Source organism: Montipora capricornis, chromosome 6 (assembly GCF_036669925.1).
Source record: "Montipora capricornis isolate CH-2021 chromosome 6, ASM3666992v2, whole genome shotgun sequence".
NCBI classification, from domain to species: Eukaryota; Metazoa; Cnidaria; class Anthozoa; order Scleractinia; family Acroporidae; genus Montipora; species Montipora capricornis.
The window spans coordinates 2,555,754-2,570,096 of NC_090888.1; the positions used below are offsets into that span (position 1 = coordinate 2,555,754).

The window sequence follows — 14,343 nt, forward strand, 5'->3', positions numbered from 1 at the left end:
CAGTTTTTTGCAGCGCTTCGTGTACATGATCTCTTCGAAAGAAAAACAAAAAGGTTATAGAAACAAGTGTCCAGATATTAAAAATAACCACACGGATTATTTACGGCTCATGTTTGAGATCATCATGAGTTCATGCCCGGAAGAGTAATACTGCCACTTGCACTTTTAAAGGCAAAATGATCATAAGTAACTAATCAAAAACTAAAACCTGGCTGAGGCACGGTTGCGGGCGCATACTGAGCATGCTTAGGATTCATAAGGCAATTTGAAGAGAAGGGCGGCTTGCCGGTGAGCTGTAAACTCGAACATGACTGCTAATGTTACGACTACCGCAAGAAAATATGTTAACGGCCATACCCTAACCGTTGGGTCAATAACTTGGCAAGTATTTGATATTTGTCTTTTGTCATTGCCCGGTCTTTTCTAAAGAGGATGGCCCTTATACATTAAATTTTAAACTCGAATAAATTACCTCAAAGATTGTTCTATGTTGTTTTCGTTTTCGTTTCAGTGATGATTTCATCTCGAAATAAAAGATTGGAAATATATTATAGATATAACCACTACACTATTCTTTTGATCGCCACTGAAATTCCACCTCATTTACCAAATAGTGCGTGCAAGGTTCTAACAGGGTATAGTGAGGAAAGAAGCAGGATGTTGCAAAATAGACAGCAAATAACTCTTCTTTATACGATTGTGCAAATTAGACTGACTAGCCTCATTTTACTGCCAACGTTCTTTCAATTTGACGCGCACGGATAATGAGGCTTAACTCAGGATTAACACGAAAGAAAAATGATAGATTTTTTGGCGGACATTTTTGCATTCGGTCATTTCCAAAATCCTTAATTGCTATCGCCCTTTATCTTTCGTTAATTCTAATTAGGCCTCTTACAGTGACATTTCGTCAGTTGTCATTAGCCAAAATTTGTCATTTCGTCAGTCGAGAGAAATTTTGAACAATACCCTGACTTAGAACCGGGGGGTCGTGTATTTAAGAATTTAGAGACAAGTTGTCGCTTTAAGAAAATGTAAGGTAAAAAAAGCGGGTGTGGAACGAGTCATTTTCATTTAATAAAAGAAAAACAAAAAGGGTATTAATTTCCAACATGCCATAAATAACCCCTATTTCGTTTGCAGGGCGAAAGCCTTTCTGAAGCTATTTTCGCAGTTTATCTTTCCTGATTAAAGCGAATATTGTACGCCAGTTCCTTGTTTGTTTGGGGGGTAGGGGGAGGGTAGGTTGAGTATTATAATATGTCCAGACGATCGTCGGAGTTAGGGTTTGGTTAATTTTGCATGAAGGCCGCAGCTTTACTAGCACAATTACTGAGAAACACCTAATTTTTAGGAACTGGTAGATTTAACATTCTTTAGCACTGCTAGACCTAAGAAAGAACTTCTCTAACCTCGCCTTTTCTGCATGGCCTGTATATACACCTCCACTTGGATTTTATATGGAGACCAGAACAGCGTCCAGGAAGTTGATCCAAAGCTATTGAAAGAGTAGTAAACATAGTCACGAATATGAGGGACATTTTGCAGCCATGGTAGATTTCTCCCAGTGGTTTCTTGATAGCCCCACGTCGATATATAGAGTTTGGCCTGCACAATTTTATAGAGGCGAAGCAATATCATAATGAAGAACGACAGATATCCTCAGTTTTGATCATTGATCAACAGCCAACATTGGAAAGGCGAGCGGTAGTTGATATACAAGGGAATTTCATCTCAGACTCGAGTTAATTAAGTCGATTAAATAAAAGTTTTCGTATGGTGTTTTAAAAGCGCCAACGCGCTACAGCTCCGTTTTGTTGTAGCTAATTACAGCCACCGATGCAGCCAACAATTGTCTCTAAATTCTATTTTCTTGGAGCTCTGCCCACAGGTTACGCTACAATTACTGTAACAATATGGTTACGCAAATAACAAAAAAAAAATTTTAAAACAATTCAAAGCAAAACATAACAGTGCTGAGAGACTCAAATTGGCAAGTTAAGTATCCAGTCTTCCATTTACAATGAGTAACTTGGGAGGGAATTGAGCCAGGGGACCCTATAAGGGGACAAATTTTTTAAAACCGGTTTCCCCGGCGAGCGTTTGACTCCCACAGGATATGAACCCAGACAGTATGCTGCATTCGAAATGGAACGTGCTCCGTCAGATAAGGCATGTTGTGGGATGAACAGAAATTGGCGGTTGGACTTTACTAAAGAATCCTTTACTCCCACTTACACGGGGAGTGTCAGGCAAGACTTTTAACGACACGCGACAAAAAAAAACTAAAAGACAAATACATAATAAAACGAAACAACATACCCACCCAACTTTCGACTGGGATTGCTCTATACTGGCAACCCAGTTAATGAGATCGGCTTGATTCGGCCTTTTGTTCCACTCTTAACGTGAAGAGCGATACCAAATGACTTGGCCTAAAAGCCCAGAGTTCGAAAACAATCTCCACATGCTTAGGATGCGTTCGATTGACCCTATTCCGGGATAAGAATACGTGGAGTGATGATTTAAAACACCATGTGTGACGTTTTGCAGGATAATAAAGCTATGTTTCAAATAGCATTTTAGCAGATGTTTGACAATATTAACGTGAATCTCCGCAAAAACGAAGGATTTCTGATTTCTATTCCAGGTATTCCTACTCGAAATACGGTTAAATCGAACGCGCCCTTAGAGAAACAAGCCATGCAGTTTTTTCACGAAGAACCCGCCACTGTTTTCCGGTCTAAGGAGGCGTTTTTAGCCTGCGAGCAGACTCTTTTGTAGCCGCGAGAGGACTGGGCTTGTACATCCCAATCCTCTCGCGGCTACAAAAGAGCCCGCTCGCAGGCTAAAGCGTTTTGGATTCATACGTGACACCACTGGTAGCCCAAGATCGATATATGAGTATCTGTACTGTACCTAAGACTCACGATTGGTCACCGATGTTCCCATTGACCAATCGCCGGTCGCTAAGCGATCTTCCAACGGTTTGGGTAACGAGCCTGGTAAGTAAAGCCTCATTCGATGGCTCTCGAAGCAAATGTTTGCAGACTTTGGTAGCCCTTAATTCCTTCTCAGTGTACAAGTTGCTTGAATGAAGAAGACGAATGGGTGGCGGAGGTATCGTCCGTGATCTGCGTGAAATTTTGAGGCGGTCTAAGCCTTAGGAGCGAATTTATGGCCCTTCTCCGGTGATTCCGTTCGGCGGCTTCGTCTCGGTGCCCAACCTTGGGAAAGAAAATGTAGAGGGAAAAGAAAAGGAACCAAAAACCACCATGGCCTTAACCCTTTCAACCCCTAAACCGGCCTAAAGTGGCCATACTTAGTATTTTACTCTGTCTAAAGCAAAACGATTTTACTCGTTAATGGGAACCCCCAGGAGTCAATGGAGAGAAAAAGACACACGAGACTAAAACAAGGTAAGCTATTTTTTATTTTAAATCGTAGATATTTTTTTGAATTTTGAGAAAAACCGTTTTCCCCAAACAAATCCTTATATTCGACTCTTGCATAATATAGTACAGAACACTCAGATACTCATATATCGAGCTTGGGCTGCATGTGATGACACGACCGTTGGCCTGGTGAATATTTCACTTCTCTCTAGGATCTTTCTCTCGTTTCCACGGGCTATTGATGTCTAAACAATAGATCGAATAGCCAATCACGTTGCTCAAATACGTAAACATGAAAATATTAGTTGATTCAAATTACTGTCGAGAGTTCTACTTGCTCCTCGCTGTTCTGTCATGTTATCCAAGTTGAAAAGAACCGAAGTTAATGAGTCGTCCTCAGCTGAAAGCAACGGGAAAATATTTATCCGCAGTCCTGGGGTATTCCTAGCGGATAATAGCTTTCGATTGCTAAGAGTGCGATGAGTTGATCGCGTTCAGAACATTGCACTCAGGTTTGCAGAGAAACGGATCAAATTGTCATTATTGTTAAATCAATCTTTTTTGTTGCAACTTAACAATGCTAGACTAGAGCGAGTTATGAGGAAAATCACTATAAGTTCTTTCAGGTCCCTGTTGTCCTTGTTGTCTCGCAGATTACTAAACAGTAGAAATAAGCGACATATAAGAAAGTATCAGGAAAGAGACTTTAAGAAGAAAGCCACGGTGGGAGGCAGCAGAAACAAGAACACAGAGTTGCAATAAGAGCCTCGAAATTAATTAAATGCTGATCTTGACACTGTACTTTGCCGAATGCAGAAACCCACAAGGGTTGAAACGTGTAACGCAAGTTCACAGCTTCCGAATATTCAGTGCGAACTGATTGGTTGAATGGTTCAGTGCTAGGTACCATACTTGGAAACTCCTTGCTCTTGTTGTTCCAAATATGGTACTTAGCAAATTGAATATTCAGAAGCTTGTTTCCCAGCTCACAAGGGGCCGTTACATGTTTCAACCCTTATGGTTTTCTGCCGAATGTCAATAGAACATGCTATTAAGGACGTTCGCGCCCATTGCTACTGCGCATCCTTACAGCGCACGCAAATTCACATGCCACGTCATGCATCGTGCGCGCGCGCTAAGATCATAGGGCAGATGGCTATTGCTATAGCTTTGCTTGGATTTAACGATCTTGGATGTTCGGTGACCCCTACTTTTCTTTTCAGAAACAGATTTTATTTTCAATTATCTCCACATTGTCCAAAAATGAACAAAAGATCAATGTGGGAAGTTAAAAAAATTTCAAGATTTCCGTCCTAATATGCGCATTCCACAGTGCTTGATGTTATGTAAATATTTTAGTTAAGAATCAGTGAATAACTTCGCGCGGATCGAGTCTGACTGTACGTTGAGTGATGGTTTTAGTTCTTTTACGATTAACATTTCGTAGAACAAACAGTCCAGTTTACTCAGGCACTTTTTTAGGATGGTGAAATTTTATGCAATGGCTGGTCGTTGGACTCCGTGTTGTAGTTTTATGGGCTTGCCAATTGAAGATCTTGAGTTGGTGTGTTCGTTGATGCTTTGAAAGAGGTGTCGATTAGTAAAACCAACATAGTCCATTTCACATAGACCACATTTAAAGTGATAAACAACGCATTTTTCGTTAATGATCTTCGGTTTTGGTTCACGGGTTTTGATGATTTCACCTATTTTCTTGCTCGTGAAGATAGGTTTTATGGTGACACCGATTTTCGAACTAAGGTCTTGTAGGTGTCTCCTTGTGCTGTCTGCAGCGCTCTGGCTAATGAAAGGGATTGAAAACATATAACCGTAATAACCGTAGGAGTGGAGTCATTGTTCCTGTCTGCATCACTCTGTACATAGTCCGTAACAACATTAGTAATAAAATGGTTTACAGTGGTTTCGATCAATTGTGATGGGTAAAGGAGGTTTGAGAACGTTAGCTTTAAGGCCTCGCATTCGTTGATGAAATTTTTCCGGTTAGACGACATTCTGTAGGCTCTGTTTAGCATGGTTTTAAGGAGGCCCTTTTTGTAGCGTTGATCAACATGGCTATGAAAGTGTAGTAGAAGACCAGTGTTAGTTGGTTTCTTATAAACGCTGGTTTCTAGTTTAGTTCCGTTTCTTATAATATTCATGCCAAGAAAAGGTAGTGTGCTGTTAGCGGCCAATTCTATAGTGAACTTTAGCGCAGGGTGTTTTGAGTTAAGGACATCAAGATAAGCATTGACATTAGCATATTAAACGACCTCAATCTTGAGAATGATGTTTGATACATCGAAACATCGATTAACCGTTATTTTAATTACTTTAATTTTTCTCGTAAAATGCTTCAGCAAGCAACTCCTAATCCCATGTCATATAAGCCCTAAAAATCGGTACGTTGACTAGACATTGGAATTATGAGTTTGGGTTGCCTGTGAATTGATCAGATAAGTCCGACAGACAATATCCCATGGCAGGCACTGAGTAATTTCCAGCACTGACATTCGTTTCGGAAATAAAAACCAAATCATATGCAGGGTTTCATGAGTTTTTGGTATAGAAATGGCCGAGGAAAAACAGGAGAAAAACCTCTCATGCAAGCCATATTTCTGGTCATATTTTGTGGGCTGTATTGGCAGTTTTACATGAAAGAGGAATATTGCCCCGGCAATATGCACACGAAATAACACGCACACCAAAGTTTGCGTAAGCGATCTTTATTTACGGCGTGGAACGTAATCGGACATTTCTACAAATATTTTAGCTATAATCTAACTTCCTTCACCCAGCATGCCTTGAAACTTGTTTGGATTCCATTTCTTGTTTGCAAAATTTGCTACTTCTACTTTTACTTAGTTTTATAAGTTCCTCAGTCAATAGTCGTTATCGGCGTAATCAGATCTAAATTCTTGAGGCCGTTTGTAACTCCGCCGCATCAGATCAGCTAGCAGAATCTTCGCCTTGGGGTTGAATTCTCTCTGTTCTAGGTTCATTGTGTCTTCGTTGGAAGTCGAGTCACCTCTAGGTGGCTTCTTTGGCTGCTTAGAAAAACAAAAGTCGTGCATAAGAACTGAAGTTAATATACTTGCTCTCCATGTCAAAATTAGTTACCTTATTTCTGGCCTATTCTGATCTATTCTTTTATAATGTTACCTTAAGGAAAGTTCGAGTCATGCAGTTTAACTTAAAGTTGAAGATGAAGTTGATCAATGTCTGCTTTGCTGACAGTTTTTTGCAGCGCGTCGTGTACATGATCTCTTCGAAAGAAAAGAAAAAGGTATAGAACAAGTGTCCAGATATTAATATAACCACAAGGATTATTTACGGCTCAGTTTGAGATCATCATGAGTCATGCCGGAGTAATATGCCATGCAATTTTAAAGGCAAAATGATCATAAGTAACTAATCAAAACTAACCTGAGTGGGCTGTTGAGAGCACTTAGTATTATAAGGATCGAAAATGCATATCGGATGAACCGCCCTGCCGTGAGCTGTAAACTCGAACATGACTGCTAATGTTACGACTGTGATCGCAAGAAAATATTTTAACGCCATACCCTAACCGTTTGGTCATTAACTTCTTAAGTTTGAATTTGTCTTTAGTCATTGCACGGTCTTTTATAAAGAGGAGGGCCCTATGCATTAAATTTTAACGAGAGAATAAATTACCTCAAAGATTGTTTTATTTTGTTTTCATTTTCGTTTCGCTGATGATTTCATCTCGAAATAAAGATTGGAAATATCATATATAACCCTAACGCTATTCTTTTGGTCGCCACTGAAATTTCCACCTAATTTACAATAGTGTGCAAAGTCTCACAGGGGTAGGAAAAGAGAAGCAGGTGTTGCAAAAATGGCTGCCAATAAGTATTCTCTTAAGTTTGTGCAAATTAGGCTGACTAGCCTCGTTTTACTGCCAAAATTCTTTCAATTTGACGCGTGCTAATGAGGCAAGTCAGGATTAACACAAATTAAGGAAAAATGATGATTTATTGGCGGCCAAAATTTTTGCATTCGGTCATTTCAAAATCCTCAATTGACATCTCCCTTTATCTTTCGTTAATTCTAATAAGCCTTACAGTGACATTTCGTCAGTTGTCACCAAAATTTGTCATTCCTTCAGTCGGAGAAATTTTGAACGACAGTACCATGGCTTAGAACCGGAGGGTGTATTTAAGAATTCAGAGACAAGTTATCGCTTTAAGAAAACGTAAGGTGATTAAGAACGTAACTATGTACAAAAAAAAAAAACGGGTGTGGAACCAGTCATTTTCATTTAATAAAAGAAAAATAACAAGCTCACTTCATTCCAACATCCCTGAATACAACCCCTCTTTCGTTTTCAGGGCGAAGCCCATTTGTAACTATTTTCGCAGTTTATCTATTCCTGATTAAAGGGAATATTGCACGCCAGTTTCTTGCTTTTTTTTTTTTGGGGGGGGGGGGGGGTCGGAGAGTAGTTTGAGTATTATAAGATGTCCAGACGATCGTCGAGTTAGGGTTTGGTTAATTTTTCATGAAGGCCGCTGCATTACTAGCACAATTACTGAGAAACACTAATTTTTAGGAACTGGTAGATTTAACATTCTTTAGCATGATGCTCGACTTAAGGAAGAACTTCTCTAACCTCGTATTTTCTGCAAAACCTGTATATACACCTCCACTTCGATCTGATTTTGACACCAGAACAGCGTCCAGGGAAGTTGATCAGAAGTGATTGACAGAGTAACATAGTCACGAATATGAGGGACATTTTTGCAGCCATGGTGGATTTCTCAGTGTTTCTTGATATCCCAACGTCGATATATAGAGTTTGGCCTGCACATTTTTATAGAGGCGAAGTAATATCATAATGAAGACGGACAGATATCCTCAGTTTTTGATAATTGTCAACGCCAACTTGAAAGGCGAGCGGTATTGATATGCAAAGGGAATTTATCTCAGACTCGAGTTAATTAAGTCGATTAAAGTTTTCGTATGGTGTTTTTAAAAGCCCAACGCTACAGCTCCGTTGTGGCTAATTACAGCCACGATGCCGCCAAACATTGTTTCTAATTCCTATTTTCTTGGAGCTCTGCCCACAGTTATTACAATACTGTAACAATATCGTTACGAAGCATGGGCGTATTATAGCGTTCCATTGTTCAGCGAAGTCTTCTGGTCATATTGCTTCCCACGCAGTGACTCTTATCTTAGGGCTTCAGCACGCGTCCCTTCCCCACAAGTTCGTGTGTAGCTCGTTTCAGCAGAAGCTCGTGGGGGAGGAACGCGTGAGTGTCTTGCGTGAGAGGCTACTGGTCATGCAGCTATGTTCAGTTAAACAGGTGTTGGCCCTTTCAAACAACTGCGTTAGACAACAACGATCCACTCATTCTGAAAAGCTGGTCTTTTAACATTTCAAAAGAAGAATGCCCAAAATTGTTAAGTTTCATGCTTTGAAATGCCAAAAATCTGGGTTTTGACCTTCACACACTGACTTGTGAAATTTCAGGGATAACTTGGTTTTAGTGAGACTAAAAATTTTAAAACAATTCAAGCAAACATAACAGTGCTGAGAGACTCAAATGCAAGTAAAGTATTCAGTTTCCATTTACACTGATAACTTGGAGGAATTGAGCCAGGGACCCTCTAAGGACAACTCTAAACGGTTTCCCCGGCGAGCGACGGTGACTCAGAGATATGAACCCGTAGTATATGCATTCGAATGGAGTGCTCCGTCAGTAAGGCATGTTGTGAATGAACAGAATGGGGTTGCCTTTACTATAGAACTTTAGTGAAAGGGGCAATGTCAGTAACGTCATGCTAAAAACTGGGGAAAAACCTAAGTTAGTACTTCTGCTCATACGTGCAACATTCCTAGCAACCCACTGACAAGATATGAAATATATTTATTGCACAAAGCGCTATTCATATTTAATTTTTGGCGACTCATGTTCTGGGGACCCCATCTCCAAATTTAAAAAAAAGTTGTCAGTTTTTTTCAAGTTTCAATCCATTTACATCTTCTCTCCATCCATGGATGCAAATAACATTGAAGAATAGCTTCAGTACACTTCATTTGTTATTGGCAACAAAACTACACCATTTATGATTTTTTTTTCTTAATTGATGCATATAAAGACGTATTTTATTGTTTTGAAGTTTGACTAAAATAGCGAGACAGTTCCCCTTTGATTTCAAAGCGTTCCTTCATCCAAAATCGTCTCCTTCAAGCCCAGCACGCTACCAGTAGAATTAGGAGCATAATTCTACTACTACTTTTCACCTGTTTTTTATTTTCAATTGTAGGTGAAGTGACGCCATGGAATAACGGAATCGGAACTCTTCTTTTGTTCTCGAGACATCTGGTCCGTTAAAAATACGAGATACCGTTTTACAATGACAGCAAAATTCTCGCACTTCCATTGGCTATTTTTTATTGTCAATAAGCGGACAGACACATAAATTTATAATTTATGCGATAATGACGCGATATTGCTCACGTCAGATTGAAGTTTCTCACATTTTTGTCCCACGTTCTTCTCTTGTTTTGACTTAATTTTGATCCCTCTGCCTTATTTTGTTATTGTAAAAAACAAATTGATGTCAGTTTTTTATGCGTCTGTCCAGTTATTGACAATGAATTTCGTCATAACATTGTCTGCGGATCCACTCAGCTATGGCCTCGTGGATCCACAGCTACTTTGACAATGTTATCACGCAATTCATGATCAATAACAGGACAGACGCATGAAAAACTGACATCAATTTGTCAAATAGACTTGGAATGCAATGATAAAAGAACCCAAGTTGTGTAGATCATCTTCCAATTTTCAAACGCATAAAATTTTCTTCTTCTCAACCGAGCATGAGTCTATTGTCTTGAATATGAACTGATGAAATACTGACAAAGTAATATTTGTTACCTTGCCTCGAAAAAAAACCGTCGCCAAGCTTTGTGATGAAATGAAAAAACTGGAGAACTGATTTCGTTTGCTAAAATAGCTTTTGCACTGCAAGCCATATTTGAAAATTACCTTAACCAGGTTTTGCATTGTGGTAACATTTATCCGAAACATACATTTTGAAGTCTCTGTTTGCGTTCATTATTAAGCTAGGACTAATTAGAAACTGAAGCAAGGACCACAGCGAAGACAATGAGAACTTAAAAGTTTACCCACGTCATTCAAATCATTTATTGATTATTCTAGAAAACGGACTCTCTAAAAATAAAATAAGTATGATCATTCTGATTGTTTTCAGTGCAAAGAAAATTGTTAATCTATCGTCAAGGTCTCACATCCTCAAGGCTTTATCTCAATTTTTCTTTTTCACATTGTTGGATCAACATACGTAAAGCGCACGTAGCGAACCATTGGCGGTTTTCGACTGCATTCATTAAACGTATTTGTTTTGTGGTACCTTTCTTCTTGTCAACCTCGTCGTTGTTTGAGGTCTTTGGAGGTAATTCGATGCAAACACATTTTATTAAAGGGCCTGGGTAAACGGCTTAAACATCCATATTCGATATTTTTTCGTTGAACGATATTGAATGATGTTGACTGCTGGCGTAGGCAAACGTTTTCAACACATCATCAACATTTGATTTGACAAAGCTCCACAAGAGGCCTGGTATTCAGTCCCAGGCTGCTTTGTTACTATGGATACAAATACATGGATGCGTCAATGAGGAACCGATTAGTGCGCACGCGTATACCCAACATTGTTGAAAGAGGGGGACAAATTCAACATTCGCTTTTAAACTCATTCAACATCGAGTCAACGTCGATTCAACATGTTTCAACACGGTTGAAAGGGGGGAGGGGAGCAGACTGTTTCAACATCGCTGTTCAGTCAACAAAATTGAACGGATATTAAGGCCCCTTGACCGGGCTTTAAAAGAATCACAAAGTATTATTTCTTTGTATATATATTTTTTAATTTCTGGAAGCTCAGGAGTAGTAGTAGTACTAGTAGTAGTAGTAGTAGTAGTAGTAGTAGTAGTAGTAGTAGTAGTAGTAGTAGTAGTAGTAGTAGTAGTAGTAGTAGTAGTAGTAGTAGTAGTAGTAGTAGTAGTAGTAGTAGTAGTAGTAGTAGTCAAGTAGTAGTAGCAGTAGTAGTAGAAGTAGTAGTAGTACTGTAGTAGTACTGTAGTAGTAGTAGTAGTAGTAGTAGTAGTAGTAGTAGTAGTAGTAGTAGTAGTAGTAGTAGTAATAGTAGTAGGAGTAGTAGTAGTAGTAGTAGTAGTATTTACCTCTGTATATTATCATTTGATGGCTTTTGAAGTGAACACGAATCACCTCACTGTTGTTATATACACAAACAGGTTTAATTAAGGTGTAGCTGAAATAAGTTCAGTTTGTAACAAATTACACATAGTTTTTCGTTTCATTTCAAATGATGCTCTGTTTACATTTTATCTCCTTCATGATCTTCGTATTTTTACCGATGCCCGCTTGTTTAGCATGAATTCTGCTATGCGCATGAAACCTTTTTTCTCTATTCCCGTATAAATTGGCAACCTCGGCTGTCTCGGGTGGGTGGGGAGGAAATGTGTGAGTCTCCCAACCCCTGAAACCAAACAAATTGTAGAGATTGATAACTCAACAGAGTTTCCAAACGCACCTCGAATCAAGGTTATGCTTTTCAGTTTTTTTGCTGCAACACTTGCATACTTTAATTCAATAAGTTCATCAGTCAGTTTAAGCATGGAGGATCATATTTTTAGCCTAACTTCAAACTATATCTCAGTATCATAAAGAGGCCAAACAAAATACCAATACTACATACATCAAACAGTTTCTGCGGTCCGAAGTTGCTGAGTTTTTCTGCCGTCATTTTCTTCTAAGTAAATCTCGAGAAGTTTTCAAACTTACGTTACGGAAGAACAAAACGTGATTTTTAACTTACGACTTCGGAAAATAATTTTTTGTTTTTTTCAGCAACGGTTACACTCAGGCTTTTATCACACCGTTGCGGACGAATTTTCGATCGGTTGAAAATTCTTGCAGTTAGGGGTTCTGTTCCGCACACGGAAACACGCTAACTGTACGAAAATTTTGCGGTCAAACCGTTAAAAAACTTGAACGCCAAAAACGAGAATGGACGAACTTTTAGCCGGTCCGGTCAATGATTTAACCAGCGCAGTGAACACCTTCGTCGTCTAACTTATGCGGTAAAGGCGTGGCTTCATGGAAGCGTGGTAACTAGGCTAACGAAAATGAAGTGTGTCGAGTTGTTAATCACTTTTTTCGCTAATATTACACTATTACTTGAAGCTTACATCTTGCAAATAGCTATGACATGAGAAGCTTTCTACGTCCAAAAGCGACAGTTGAAAAAGTCACATATCTATCCGTAGTTAACTGAAAGATGTAGCACAAGTGAAATTAGGGAGAACGTCTCTTTAGTGGAACAATCTTCGTGGCGAATGAGTGGCGTGAAAACTTTCAAATGCCTAAAGAGAATTTCATGTAACTGTGTGACAACTAATGACAAAAGTTTAAATTCAGCCGGTTGCTTCGTTTCATGTGAACAGAAAGAAAACCTTGCACGCTTCTGTGCGAACAAAATGTCCTTATGAGCTCAAATCTTTCAACCGGTCCGGTTCTTCTTTTGGCCCCAGCGGATACAGAAAAAATGATAAGAAGAGTTTTACTTGCCTTAATAGTGCGTCTGTCGCCGCAATTTCCAAACAGGCATTCATATTGACCGCGACAAAGACTCGAGAACTCAGTTACTGCGAGGAGTGCGAAAATTACGAAAGCAGTCTTCAATTCCATCACTGATGATTTCAGATTTCTCCGCCACGTTTTATCAAAACGAATCCAAAAGTGATCTCTTATCTGGCGATTTCACGAGGAATATAACGACTGACTTTACGAGTTGGTTTTTATATGGACACGTTTTACGCGAGAAAAATGTTAGCAAGAGTTCAGCTACCCATTTATTCATTAAAGCGAAAATGAAGAGTGTTTTCAAGTTAACCACAGACATAATCGGCAGCTCTTTTCTAAGGTATTGAATTTTCTTCATTACTATTATTCCCCTTTGGTTTGTGAACAACATTGAAGAATAATACTATTGGCCTCAAAGCGATAGGTGATGACAAATTAATCAGAATGGAATATGTGATAGTATTAGCCTCATAAACCCTAAATTAAGGATTTCGTTCAGGAGTAATTCGTACTTAATTAAAAGGAATCCTGTAATTTAGTGTTACACAGCATCGATGGCGTCTTAGTCAGTATTATTTCAATTCTTGGCCGAGGGACTGATGATGTTTGAGGCAGACTTTCCATGCGATGTAACAAGACAATTAACAATTGCGTTAACTGTGGATAAACGCTCACCTTGCTTAAAAAAAAACATAGCCAAGCTTTGTGCTGAAAATGCTGGAGAACTGAAACGTTTGCGAAATAGCTTTTGCCGCAAGTCATTTGAAAATTAATATGAACCAAGCTTTGAAAGTAAAATTTGTAATAATAAATGATTTCAATAGCGGAACAATATCACGGTTCACATCTCCATACGGTTTATGAAAAGACACAGAAAAAGATGAAAAAGGAAAGAGAGAAATGATCCTAGCACTTAATATCTGAAAAAATTGTGATCAATGAACAATGTCGCCTTTTTCTTCAAATTAGATTCAAATTACTGCTACAGTCTTACTGTCTTCATGTTTTGCTAATTGCCCGTGTGGTGAGAAATAAATGGCGTTGATGAAGAATTCTGGACCATGTGGAACAACTTTAATAAATGTCCGTGGTTTGTCGCTCACAGTTTGAAGAGTCAATCAAGTTGCTGTAGCGAACGGGATCATTCCGCGCAAAACGTCAGCCTTTCAAGTTACTCTTTCTAAAGTGGTCAACTTATTTTGTCAATTCAGTTGACACTTCAAATTTTCCATGTTAGCAAAATCAGCTACCGGTATCTTATACTCATTTACAGTTTACTTTAAGAA

General features: G+C 39.0%; 1 long non-coding RNA gene across 1 annotated transcript; it reads right to left on the reverse strand.

Annotated features, from left to right (window-relative positions):
- Positions 1–6,102: 6,102 nt before the first annotated feature.
- Positions 6,103–13,729, reverse strand: LOC138051191 (uncharacterized). The gene is made up of 2 exons (XR_011132742.1): positions 13,043–13,729; positions 6,103–6,439 (listed from the first exon to the last, which is right to left on the reverse strand). It is a non-coding gene; the product is annotated as an uncharacterized lncRNA (long non-coding RNA).
- Between the last annotated feature and the right edge of the window lie 614 nt (positions 13,730–14,343).